A 13,852-nucleotide genomic window follows, 5' to 3' on the forward strand; every position below is an offset into this window, starting at 1 on the left:
AACCTGACGAAACCGCAAACCCAGAGACTCATCCCCTAACTACTTTTCTCGAATTTGCCTAATCCAAGTCAACTTGACTTGCAACTAGGCTAATAGACCCATATCATTGAACAAAGTAAGATGAGTGAACATTACTCTCAAATCAGTCATCTCTCTACGATTGAGAGCATCGACCACCACATTGGCATTACTGAGATGATACTCTATCGTGCAGTCATAGTCCTTGAGCAGTTCAATCCAGTGACGCTGCCTAAGATTCAACTCCTTTTGAGTGAGGAGGTACTTGAGGCTCTTGTTATCGATATAGATGATACATCTCTCACGATACAGATAGAGCCTCCAGATCTTTAATGCAAACACCACAGCGACTAACTCGAGATCGTGCGTCGGATAATTCCCTTCATGTAACTTAAGCTGACGGGATGCATAAGCCACAACTTTACCATATTGCATCAGTACACATCCCAAACCGACGTGCGATGTATCACTGTAAAACACAAAGTCTTTACTAAATTTAGGCTGTATCAGAACAGGAGCCCGAATAGACTTGTGCTTCTTGAAGCTCGATTATTGTGCATTAGTTCAAAAAAGGGAACATTCTTGTTCAGAAGCTTAGTCATAGGAGCTACAATCAGTGAAAACCCTTCAACAAATCACCGATAATAACCTATGAGACCCAAAAAACTATGGATCTCAGAAACGTTCTTAGGCTGCTTCCAATCAAGCACAACCTCAATCTTTCTATGATCAATTTGGATCCCCTTAGCGGAAACCACGTGCCCCAGAAAAGTTACCTCTTACAACCAAAACTCACACTTGCTCAACTTAGCGTAGAGCTGCTTCTCTCGAAGTATTTGAAACACTACTCTAAGATGCTCATCGTGCTCATCCTTAGTCTTAGAGTAAACCAAAATATTATCAATGAAGACTATGACAAATAGATTCAGATATGGCTGAAAAACTCGGTTCATCAGATCTATGAATGCACCTAGAGCTTTCGTCAATCCAAAGGGCATAACTAAGAAATCGTAGTGCCCATAATGAGTCCTAAAAGCCGTCTTATAAATATCAGCTTCCTGAACCCTAAGCTGATGATACCTAGAATGAAGATCTATTTTTGAGAATACCGCAGCCCCACGAAACTGATCAAATAGGTTATCGATCCTTGGAAGTGGATATTTATTCTTCACAGTCAATTTATTGCACATCCTCATTGTACCATCCTTTTTCTTTACAAACAAAACCAGTGCCTCCCACAGAGACACACTAGGACGGATGAAAACATGATCTAGAAGCTCTTGAAGTTGTTCCTTCAGTTTTGTAAGCTCCTTCGGTGCCATATGGTATAGAGCGATGAACACCAGAGCTATACCCGGTAAAAGCTTAATGTTGAACTCAACTTCCCGATTTGGAGGTAAACCCGATAACTCCTCAGGAAAAACATTTGAAAATTCCCTTACTATTTTGATATCCCCGACATAAGAGTCCTTAGAAGCTAAAACACTGATGTGGGCCAAATACGCCTCACACCATTTCCGAACTAATTTCTCGGCCACAAGAGTGGATATCACATTAGACAGATAGTCTCGACGCTCATCGATCACAACTATTTTCTTATCATCCTCGATCCTCAAAACGACCTTATTAGTCTTACAGTTTAAACTATCTCGGTGCTCAACTAACCGATCCATACCCAGAATTAAGTCGAACTCCTCAAACGGTAGCTCCATCAAATTTTCCAGAAACACAACCCCTTCTACCTCTAATGGAACATTCCTATATAGTCTACTAACCCGAACAGATTGCCCTAATGGAGTCAGTACAGTAATCTCACCAGAAGTACACTCCACAGGAATCCCCAAGTTTTCAGAAACAAAACTAGCTACATAGGAGTGTGTAGAACCTATGTGTATTAAAGTAGTATTTGGAGCATAAAAAATAAAGAACATACCTATGATCACATCAGAGGTGTCTCTGTCCTCTCAGCGTCGAGTAGCATAAACCAGTGCAGGCTTCCTCCATTCAGTCTGATTAACACCTTTTCCCAGTACTCTGTGTCCTTGGCCCAAACCATTACCACCCCTAGCTGGTCCACGGCCCCTAGGTGGTTGCTTCACTGCCCTCTAAGGCTAAAAAGAACTCGATCTCGAAGCTTGCATGTGATCAGCATGATGTGGACACTTTCTAATTCGATACTCCAAAATGACCTATACTTCAGACAAGCCCCTAATTTCCTCAAACACTAGCTTGGATGGTGCCTACCACAATCACCAAAAGGCTTAATCCTAGTAGGAGCAACAGAAACTCCTACTCTAACAAGCCCATCAGATCTGACCCGTTTCTTAAGCCTCTGAGCAGAATTAGAGGGCTTCGAATCCATCTTATTCTTGTATCCCTCACGGTCTCTATTCTGGCGCTCTACGCGCTTAACCTCTTCGATGATCTTCGACGATCAGAACCCTCAGATTATCCCTCAAACTGTCCTAAAAATAGACATATTTCTTATACTCGGATGCCACCATGCCTTGAGCGTAACGACTCAGTCTTAAAAACTTGGCCTCATACTCAGCCATAGATTTATCACATTGAGTGAGATTCATGAACTCACACCTACGAGCATCCACATAGCTCGCGCCCATGTATTTCCTCTAGAAGCCAGTCTTAATGTAGCCCCAGTTCAGACGATCCGACTGAGTACCCTCTTTAACTGACAACCAACACTGATATGCCTCATCGCGGAGCAAAGAAACCGCACCCTTCAATTTCTTCTTAGGAGTGCAGTTGATGTCGTTCATAATCCTCTCAGTGGCCTCCAACCAATTCTCGGCCATAGTAGGGGTGACTCAAGTGACACCCTTAAATAACTAAGCTCTATTGGACTGGAGTCGTTCAGTTACCGACCCACGACCCCGCATTGTACCTCAACTCATTTGATAATATAGAAACCACTTTGTATCTGTAAAGTAAATAGTGATAGCTTTTGATAAATAAATTTCCAGTTTATATTGGAAAACACTTTCTCTTAGTTAATTCATTCAAATTGTAGAAGAATATTTATAAAAAACACTTAGTTTTGCAGCGAAAATTCTTAAGTTGAATAGATTTTTGGAAAAATGAATTTAGTTTTGAAATTCAATATGTTGTAGTTCGGTTCAAAATAAACCAAAGACGTTAAAGCAATTCCAAATGAAAATATAAAAGTCCAAAAGCAGTGCAACAGAAAATTATATTTAAACCGAATAGAATTAAAAGAAATTTAATTATTTATAATCGAGCTCCCGCAACATCGGTTCGTCCTAAGTTTGTGGATTACTTGAGAATAAACAAACAAAAGTAACCTTATGAGCTTAGTGTGTAACACACCCCAGGCAACAATTAAATGAACATAATTTAACAGATACATTTCCAAATGCATTACCAGATGCTAAATCGGATGCATAATCAAATACATAATCATATCCTACCCCCAACCACTACACACCATCTCTGACCATCCCTACACATCAATTAGGGTAATAAATACCCATCCAACCCTACACACCACTAAGTGAGCGTATGTCACTTTTTAGAAAAATTGCAGTCTAGATGCTAGAATCAGATAAGTGTGGCAAAACCACCAAAATAGTCATGTGACGTCAACCACTAGATATGGAAGATTATCCTACTACCAACACTTTCTCCATAATCATAATCCCACCCTAATGCACATGCAAAACAAAATAGATATCAAATACGTGTATGACATACATGCTATACACATCAGATTTTAGATCACATTGGCATAAAACACATCATGTTGTTATATATAATATACATATTATGCGCTCATAAGTCACATTTAACAGAAACATAGCATTAGATATCATGAATTAGTCTTAATTCTACCATACGGATCCTATGGAAGGACTAAATTCGAACCGCATATCAAATACGACCATAGGGTAAAATTTCAAAAAATGGGCCCACACAGCCCAACTGGCCAGCCCGTGTGGCCCGCATGCGCAATTAACTTAGACAATGTGGTGTCGATAGTCCACTTTTTGACTTCGTGTTGTTCACTATTTTTTGGGTTTTTTGTTACACACTTGGTCAAGTTTCGATGTAGGTTCAAGAATCGAGTATTCTAGTACCTAAATTGACAACTCATATAAATTAATAACTAAAATTTTACCAAACCCAATTGACCAATTTGGTATAACCATCATTAATCGACCCCAATTACAGAAACAAATAGCCCCTGAAATGGCAACATTACTTACCCCTGATTGAAGCAGTAACTTGACCAGAGTGTGAATACTACAATAAAATATAGAATTACAAGGCGATATCTGCAAGTATACGGGTTGAGTTGTAATATAGTTTTACAAGGGAATAGATGAGTACTCTGAGGATCGTACCTAATGGAGGTGAGTGCTAGATCAATTCTAACCTAAACACTAAAAGATCTAATTACTACTCTAAATTTGTTATAATATGAGAACATAATAAAAGGGTTTTTGTAATGACAAAATAAAAGAACATAAAAGAATTAAAATTTAAGAGATAGAAGAGTAGAATGAATAAAACCTTGATTATGGGTGACTAGTTCGCTTCAGTAATCCCAATAAACTATCGTTTTGGGTTCCTCAACAATCAGCTAGTCGCTAATTGGAAACACGAAGATATATAGACTTTTTCATGCCCTTTTTAACTCAAATCCATGCAATTTCGTAGTAAATGTTATTGAAAAATATAAAATAATTATAAAATAATTAAATTACACTCAAATTATTAACATATTAAATTTTAATTAATTTTATAATGAATTTTCAAAATTTTTGATTTATTTTCAATAGGTTTGCACAAAGGGTTAAAATTGACTCGGCAGACACTACTAAGAGTACAAAATCGAGAAGCGATTTTTAAAGCATCAAGGCGAATTAATTTTTCGGCCTAAGACGGTCCCAATGATGAATAATAATATATAGTATAATTAATTTTAATATATCTAATTTATTTTGGGTAAAAAATATTATTAATTATATTATGAAAGGAGGCACAGTTGTGCTAAACCGAAAGACTAATCCAACCGAGCAAATGGACTGCTCAAAATCGTCCCACATGCTGACCCAATAAGCTCAAATTAGTTGATTATATGACTTGCAAATCAGCCCTCGATGTTTCCTTAAAATTTCATTCAAAGCCCTCCACTTTCTATGCTTTTAAAGATTCACCCCAAGCTAAATTTAGCAAGTTTAAAAACTTCAAACTTGCCACATGTGTGGCCAGCCAAGGGGGGCATATGGCTGCTGAATTTTTGCTATTTTTAGCAGTCAATCGCACCTATAAATAAACCCTTCCCCTCTTCATTTATCACACCTTCATTCCACACTTCTCACTCACTTTCTCTTTTTATGTCCTATTTTTCTTCTTGTCCCTTCATTGCCGATTTCCCTCTTGGAAAAGAGCCCTTAAACCACCTTGGGTAGCAGTATTCTAGTGCTTCTAGAAGCCTCGGTTCAACAAGAACAAGTGAAGAAGGAGGAGAGGAGCAAACTAGTCAGGCTTCAGAGAAACACTGGATTTGATTCTAGTTTTCTATCCTTCAACTTTTTATTGTTGTTGTTATAAACATGTCTATGAATATTTGTTATGTTGGTATTCTTAATTTAATTAACATGACTTAAATTTAATTCGTGTTAGGTTGATTGCATTTTGTCCATTGAAGTTATTAAAATTATGTTTGTTTTGTTATAGGTCTTGGTAAATTGTTTGATTAAGTAAAACCATGATTATGTTATTCTTGCATTACAATTGTAAGGTAACTAATGAATTAATTATTAATTTTATTGAAATTGTAATTAATTGAAACAATACTTAAACAGTGCATGTTTAATCTTTTAAGGTAGCTGAAGGTTAAATTAGAGACGATATTAAACGGTACATTAGGCTTGCATAACTTGCAAGATTATTGTGATTAAACTGTTTCAATGTAGGAGTATATTGTTACCTCACTTAATCTTTTACTTACTTATTAAAATTGATTAATTGTTTGAGTTTGCATAGTAATATGTTCAAGAGATTAGTTAATTTCGTAAGTCTGTATGAGTTATATTTAACAAATTACCAAGTTGTCGTGAATTTATTCGTAACAACATGAACATTGTTTTAGTAATATTAAGTTAAGAAATGTAATTGATCTAACATAATTATGTCATATTGATTAAACTCGTTTTTCAAAAATCGTGCATTGGAATTTTTACTTTTTATTTTTATTACTTAGTTAGTTTTTAGCTTTTACATCACTTTTTCAAAACAAAAGATTTTTCCTTCACCAAAGCGTTTTTAATTACATTTCATAAATATTTCTTTCCATAGTCCCTGTGGGTACGATAACTCAACATTTACTTGTCACTTTATTACTTGTTTCAATTGTGTACACTTGCACATTTTCATCGTTCCAAGTTTTTGGCATCGTTGCCGGGGACTATTTTAGAATTCATTATTTGTGAATTTGTTAATTTTAGATTTTGGTTTATTTTTCTGTTCAATTTTAACTTAGTTAATTTTTTCTGTGTTGTTTTAGGTGTTTATGAGTATTGATCGAATTATCGATTTACTCTTCGTAGACCCTGAGATTGAAATAAATTTTCAACAACGAAGAAGACAAGCAGTTTAGAGAAGGACCGAAGAGACGAACTACAAAAATCTGAATAAAAGAAATGGAGCAAACCCCGCTCAAAATCCTATCCTTATTGCTGATGATAGGGATAGAGCTCTAGGACAATATGTTTTTCTAGTGTTTCATGATCTTAATCTGGGTATTGGGAGACCCAAAATCGAGGCACAACAGTTCGAGTCGAAGCCAGTCATGTTCTAAATGGTTCAGGCAGTGGGCTAATTCTGTGGAATGCCTACCGAAGGTCCTCACCTTCACTTAAGACTGTTTATAGAAGTGAGCGATTCTTTCAAGCTAGTCGGAGTACCCGAAGATTCACTACGATTAAAGCTATTCCCATATTTGCTAAGGGATAGAGCTTGAGCCTGGTTGAACTCATGGCCACCACAATCCATTACTATTTGGCAAGAGTTAGCAGAAATATTCTTCATGAAGTATTTCCCACCTAGCAAGAATGTTGAGTTTAGGAACGAGATTACTACCTTCCAACAAATGAATGACGAGTCCTTATATGAGGCTTGGGAAAAATTTAAAGAATTATTATGAAAGTGCACTCATCATGGAATCTTATATTGCATTCAACTTGAGACATTCTATAATGGTCTCAGTGCTCACATGAGAATGGTAGTGGACGCTTTTGCTAATGGTGCTCTCATTTCTATGTCTTATAACAAGGCTTATGAAATCATTGAGAGGATTTCCAATAACAATTATCAATGGCCAACCAATCAAGCAACATTGGGAAGACGAGTCGCTGGAGTACATGAAGTGGACGTTATCACTTCACTTGCATCTAAGGTATCCTCAATTTCATCGATGCTTAAAAATTTTACCACTAATGTGTTTAATAGTTTTGCAACACAGCCACCCAATCAATTTGAAGACATAGCCTGTGTCTATTGTGAGGAAGGACATTTGTTCGAATAATGTCCATCAAACCCAAAATTCGTGTACTACATGGGTAATCATAACTATCTAAGGAAGGCAAGGATTGCAATCCAATTTTTATAACCCATCTTGGCGAAACCACCCTAAATTTTCTTGGAGTAACCAAGAGGCTTGAGCAATTAACATTTATGCACAACCTAGACCGACCCAGCCACCTGTTTTTACCCAAAAAGTTAAGAAACCAACTCAAGCTGAGCCTTCCAATAGCTTAGAGAACCTATCGAAGGCATATATGGCAAAAAAATGATGCCACTTTAAGGAATTTGTAGAATCAAGTGGGTCAACTTGCTACTGACCTTAGAAACTGACCACAAGGTGCTCTGCCTAGTGATACGAAGAATCTAAGAAATCCAAGGAAAGAGAATTATAAAGCATTGACATTGAGGAGTGGAAAAAAACTAGAGCCCAACACTGTTGAATTTGAAGAAAAGCCAACTGATGCTCAAGATTTAGTGGAAGTTCAACCGAGTGACGAAATTCCAACTTCACTAGAACCAGAATCTACAAAATTTGATAAGGTAACTCCTGAACCAATCAATTCTGATAAACTAACAACTTCATTAGATGCAGAATTGCCACAGAAGATGAATCAAATAGTTCCAATAAAGAATCCTCCACCACCCTACCCTCAAAGACTTCAGAAGTAGAAGCAGGAAATCCAGTTCAAGAAGTTTCTAAATGTAACACCCCTAACCTGTATCTGTCATCGAAATAGGGTTACAGAGTATTACTGTAAAATCGTAACTTTAAAACATAGATTTAGTATCTCAACATAAACATGACATAATTCATTCATATACATGCATAACATCCCTTAATCGAGCCCTCGAGACCTTAGAAACACTTTAGAAATGATTCGTGACTAAATCAAAAATATTTTGAACATTTAAGAAAATGTTGGAAAAATTGAACTGCAGGGGTCACAAGACGGAGACATACACCCATGTCTCAGGCTGTGTAACAATTGAAATAGGGACACAAGACTGTGTCCTAGCTCGTGTCCATGCCGGTGTAACTCTCTGAGCTGGGTTACACGGCCAAACCACATGCTCGTGTGCCAGGCCGTGTAACTCTCAAAATGGCCACGCTCGTGTGCCAAGCCATGTGCTAGGCCGTGTAACTGTCTAATTTGAATTCCTTTAAAATGTACAGGGGACATACGGCTGAGACACACGCCTGTGTCTTAGGCCTTGTGGACATGAAATTGACCAATATTAAGCCATTTCCATCACCCATTGCAAGCATGTACCTAAAAGCAATTTGCACCCATGACCACGGCATCAAAACATACCAAAATATGTATAAAATGACCAATTCACTAGACCATTAATCCATCCAACCAATATACCAACAAGGCACCTCAATTGCATTCAACCAAATCTTACCTAATCATTGAAATATTACCACATTTCATACATACTTATCAAGTCCAATACCATTTCAAAACTTACCTTATCTTGACCACATTAAAGCTATCCCATCACATAGCATAATAGCCATTGAAACATGCATTAAAACTTGGCCATCTTGACACATACCAACAAGGAATAAAAAATACCAAAAGTATATTAACCAAAATAACATATACATGCCAAACTATCAACCAGCACTCAAACACCAGTCCACCTATACATGCCATTATAACCTTGGCCAAAACATCAAAACTACCAATATAATATCTTGATAGTGTGATAGATCTCCGGCGAGCTTCCAAATCGATCGAGCTTTCGATTATCTATAAAATATAAGAAAGAAAACTACGTAAGCATATAATGCTTAGTAAGTTCATAAAACATGAACATAACTTACCATTTCAATGCATAACTTTAAATTTTAAACATGATACAACCCAACCATAACCTTGGTACAAGCCTAAGCATCATCAGCAACACATGTTAGTGCACCAACTCATAATTCACTTGAATTAACATAAGATAAGTCATTATACATGAACAACATCACTTGAAATCATCAATTTCACGAACATAAAAATACTTTCACTGAACATTTCCTTTTTATTCATTTTCATAGATTCATGACATAATTTTTTGAATACTTACCATTCCTTCCCTTTTCATACCTATTGAACCATTCAGAACAACCTCGGATACGCGGGTTAGCTCACACGAAATGTGCTAAAATATAGTCATAACTTTTCCTTTTCATTTCCTTTACATCGTAGCTTACACGAGATGTGAAATGGGTCTGCTCACACAAGATATAGGTTAGAATGTAAGCTAAACGATGCTGGTCGTACAAGTTGTAGAGTATCTACAAGAAATGCAAGACCTCAGCCATGTAACAACCCGTTTTCAGTGAAATCAGAATAGTGGTTTTGGGACCACAAATTTGACGTGAAAATATTTATGTTATTATTATTTTATTATCTATAGTATGTTAGTATTATCGTATAAAAATTTTGTTAAGAAATTTTACCGTTTGTATGCTTAATTTGATAAAAAGGACTAAATTGCATAAGGTACGAAATTAGAGTTCTATAAGCAAAAAGTTCCTAATTGCTATGAATTTGGAGTTTGAGTGGCCTTAAATGAAAATTAGACCACTAGTACTATTAGTGGAAAAATATGGGCACTTATATAATGGTTTTAAAAGTTATTACTTAAGGTTAAATATGTAAATTAGTAAATAAAAGTAATTAAACTAAAATGAAAGAAAAATGTACCATCTTTCTAATCATATTCAACCGAAACTAAAGAAGAAAAAAACTCCATTTTTGTGCTTTTGAAGGTTTGGCCATTGTGTCTTTGCATGTAAGTGCATTTGCCCCGTTTTTAGTGACTTTTATGTTTTCGGGATCGTTGTAGCTTAATCTAGCTAGCTTGAGGACTAATTTGTAAAATTTTTAAAAGGTTAGGGTTGTGCCATGAATTAATATAAGTTTTTTTGGATGTTTAATGTAAGAAAATGGATAGTTGTTGTTAGATAAACAACTTTTGTTAAGTGATTTTTGATTACTTTGTCAATTTGGGATTGAATTGTAAATGTGATATATTCATGGTGTAATTTGTAAAATAATGAAATGCGTGGGTTGCTAGGAGCTTTAACGAAGTTCGACTAGGCTTGGGTAGGGATGAAATTGCATGAATTTCATTTTATGAGCTTAAGAACTAAATTATAAAGAAATTAAAATATTTGGGGCAAAAGTGTAATTTTGAAAAAAAAATTGAATTTGGATTGAATTGAAAAGAAAATTTATTAAATTGGTTGAATTTATTTATTTAGATCAAGATAAATCTCAACCGGATTTAAATCGAGGGAAGGAGAAAGTCGCAGATTAGCCGATCGTACTCCCACATGTTAGTTGCCGATGTAAGTTCATAGTATTAAATTGTATAATTAAATTTCCATATGTATTTGTATTTTATAATTAAGAAGTTAGATGTTGTACTTCAATACCCTTGATTGCACATACGTGCCCCTATTGTACTTCGGTATTGCTAAATGCACATACGTGCCATTGTTGTACGTCGGTACCCCTGATTGTACATACGTGCCCCTGTAGTACTTCGGTACCCCTGAATGCACATATGTGGCCCTATTGTACTTTGGTACCCCTGATTGCACATACGTGCCCCTATTGTACTTCGGTACCCTTGAATGCATATACGTGCCGCTGTTGTACTTCAATATCACTGATTTACACTTATGTGTCCTTGATTACATTTCGATAACTTCAATCACGTAAAATAAGTGTTTTATTCAAATAATGTTAAGTTAATTAATTTGCTATGTTCTTACTAAGCATCATAAGGTTATACGTGTTTGTGTGTCGTTTTGTAGATCACTTTTGCTGACTTTGGATGGATCAAATCTTTGGCTCACACTATCCATCATAGTTGGTAGCTTTTGAACTCTTTAGGGTTGTGACATGTATATGTGGCTATATATGTTTATATATATGTGTGTGTATGTCTAGTTGTTTTTAGTATAATGATGAACTACTAAGTTATGTGTTTAGATACTTTACTTTCTGGGTTTGTGAATATAAATCTTTTGACTTGATATGATGTTATGAAGGCAAACACATGTGAATGGTGTTAATGTTTAATTAATTAAGTTGTTATGTTAGCATATATATATTTGGTGCTTGAACGGTGGAAGATGGAATGGTAGTTAAAATGTATGCTATATGTTGTTCCTAGATATGTTTGAGTGAGGTTATTTTGGTATATTAGTTGTAGTTGACATATATGGCTATTTGTGCTAAGGCTATGTTAATGGATAATGAATGGCCAAATTGGTATAATGAGTGTGATTATCATATGTGAGCATGGAGGTAATTATTGGTATGAAGTTAGTTACAAAATAGATGTTTTGTGCTTAATTTATGCAACCATTAGGTACATGTTGGATTTTGTGATTGAGGTGCCTTTTGGGCATATTGGTTGTATGAACATATACCATAATTGTTCTAGCTTGATTATGCATGTTTTAGGTACTTCTTGCATGTTTGATCATATGTGCAAAAGTGTTATAGGTGTATGCATGTTTTAGGTGAGAAAATTTACTTGGAAATGGCCTATTTTTTGTCCACATAGCCAGAGACACGGGCGTGTGTCTCAGCCCTTTGTGACATTCAGCCATGTGTCCTCTGTAGCTTTCAAAGGGTTGCAAGTTAGGTAGTTACACAGCCTGGTAAATGGCCTAGAGCACGGGCGTGTGGCTTGGCCTGTGACCCAACTTAGAGAGTTACACGAGCATGGACATGGCCTGGGACACGGCCGTGTGTCCCTCTTCGAATGCCTGCACATTGTGAGACATGGGAGTGTGTCTCAGCCATGTGAGTCACACGGCCGTGTGACCCCTGCAATGAAAATTTCATCTTTTTCCAAAAAAATTTAAATGTTTCCAATTTAGTCTCGACTTGTTTCTAGCTTGTTTTCAGGGCCTCGAGGGCTCGAATGAGGAACACTATGTATTTTATTTTATTTTTCACGAATGATGTTGTGAATTAAATGTTTTAAATGTTTGATAGTTTTGAAATGTAAACTCTGATAATTCTCCGTAACCTTATTCCAATAATGGATACGGGCTAGGGGTATTACATTTTTTAGTATCAGAGCTACGATTTAGTCAATTCTAGGACTAACGGAGGAAATAAGAATTAGTGTATACATGCCATATATACCTTGTGATAGTGTGATGCTTTCGATCCATTTTGACAATTTGTTTATTATAGATTCAAGATGTCAGTGGAATCAAATTGAGGTGTAACACCACAAATCCGGCCTAAACATTAGGACCGAATCTGGTGATGTCACATTGTAACACCTCTTACCCGTATCAACATTGGAATACGGTATGAGGCATTACCAGAATAAATACACTTATAGACATATTAATCCGAGTTATAAAATTTTATCAAATTAAAACTTTCCAATTGTTATTTTTGGGTCATTAATTAGGGTTTACTTTGCTAAATATACTCACAATCTTTCACTTCCTCGTCGTATGAATTTATAAATTTTCACTTGTTGAATTCGTCCTGAGTACCTGAATTGATCCGTATCATTACATATTCTCATATCGTCAAATTTTCCTTTTTAACTATTGTAGTACATCAATAGTTCACTATCTGGTAAGCTAATTGTCACATACATACATTAACCATTCATCTCCAATACAGTTAACAAAATTAGCCGCAAAGATAGTACAATTTTCTCTATTCGATATAAACCAAAACCTGTTATTTCTTTTCCAACAAACCTTAGGAAATATACACTTTATACTAACCCAAGTGTTTAACCATTCACCCATGACATAAATGTATTTTATCCATTATTGCCGAATATAGATATGCTTCACAAATCATAATTCACCTCACATAGTAACCGAATTAATTTTTATCATTTGTCAAATAGATTACAAAATAAGTTATATAACAAAATATAGATACATTTTAAACCACACAATTAAACAAATTTTCTTGGCATTACATGATCATCACATATCAAAGACAAATGTTCTTGACATTTCCATCACCTAAACCGAATTAATCAATGCAACTCAATAATATAATCATCCATAAATCATTATTATCACACATATATATATCATGACTAAATTTCTTAAACATTTGATCCTTTGCTTTTCAATACCGCAATAGCTCATTCAGTACCAATACGTATTTACCATTCAATTTAACATTTACCGATTATAATCGGGCATATGACCATTTATACACAATTCATTCATACATTTTAATGTCCTCCTTCTCCTCTCCAT

At 35.6% G+C, this 13,852-nt stretch overlaps 1 non-coding gene across 1 annotated transcript; it reads right to left on the bottom strand.

The window, feature by feature from the left end:
* Positions 1-7,118: 7,118 nt before the first annotated feature.
* On the bottom strand, positions 7,119-7,224 carry LOC121219781 (small nucleolar RNA R71). Its single transcript, XR_005916672.1, has one exon. It is a non-coding gene; the product is annotated as a small nucleolar RNA R71 (small nucleolar RNA).
* Positions 7,225-13,852: the final 6,628 nt, after the last annotated feature.

The sequence above is a fragment of the Gossypium hirsutum genome, chromosome D07, assembly GCF_007990345.1.
Source record: "Gossypium hirsutum isolate 1008001.06 chromosome D07, Gossypium_hirsutum_v2.1, whole genome shotgun sequence".
NCBI lineage: Eukaryota > Viridiplantae > Streptophyta > Magnoliopsida > Malvales > Malvaceae > Gossypium > Gossypium hirsutum.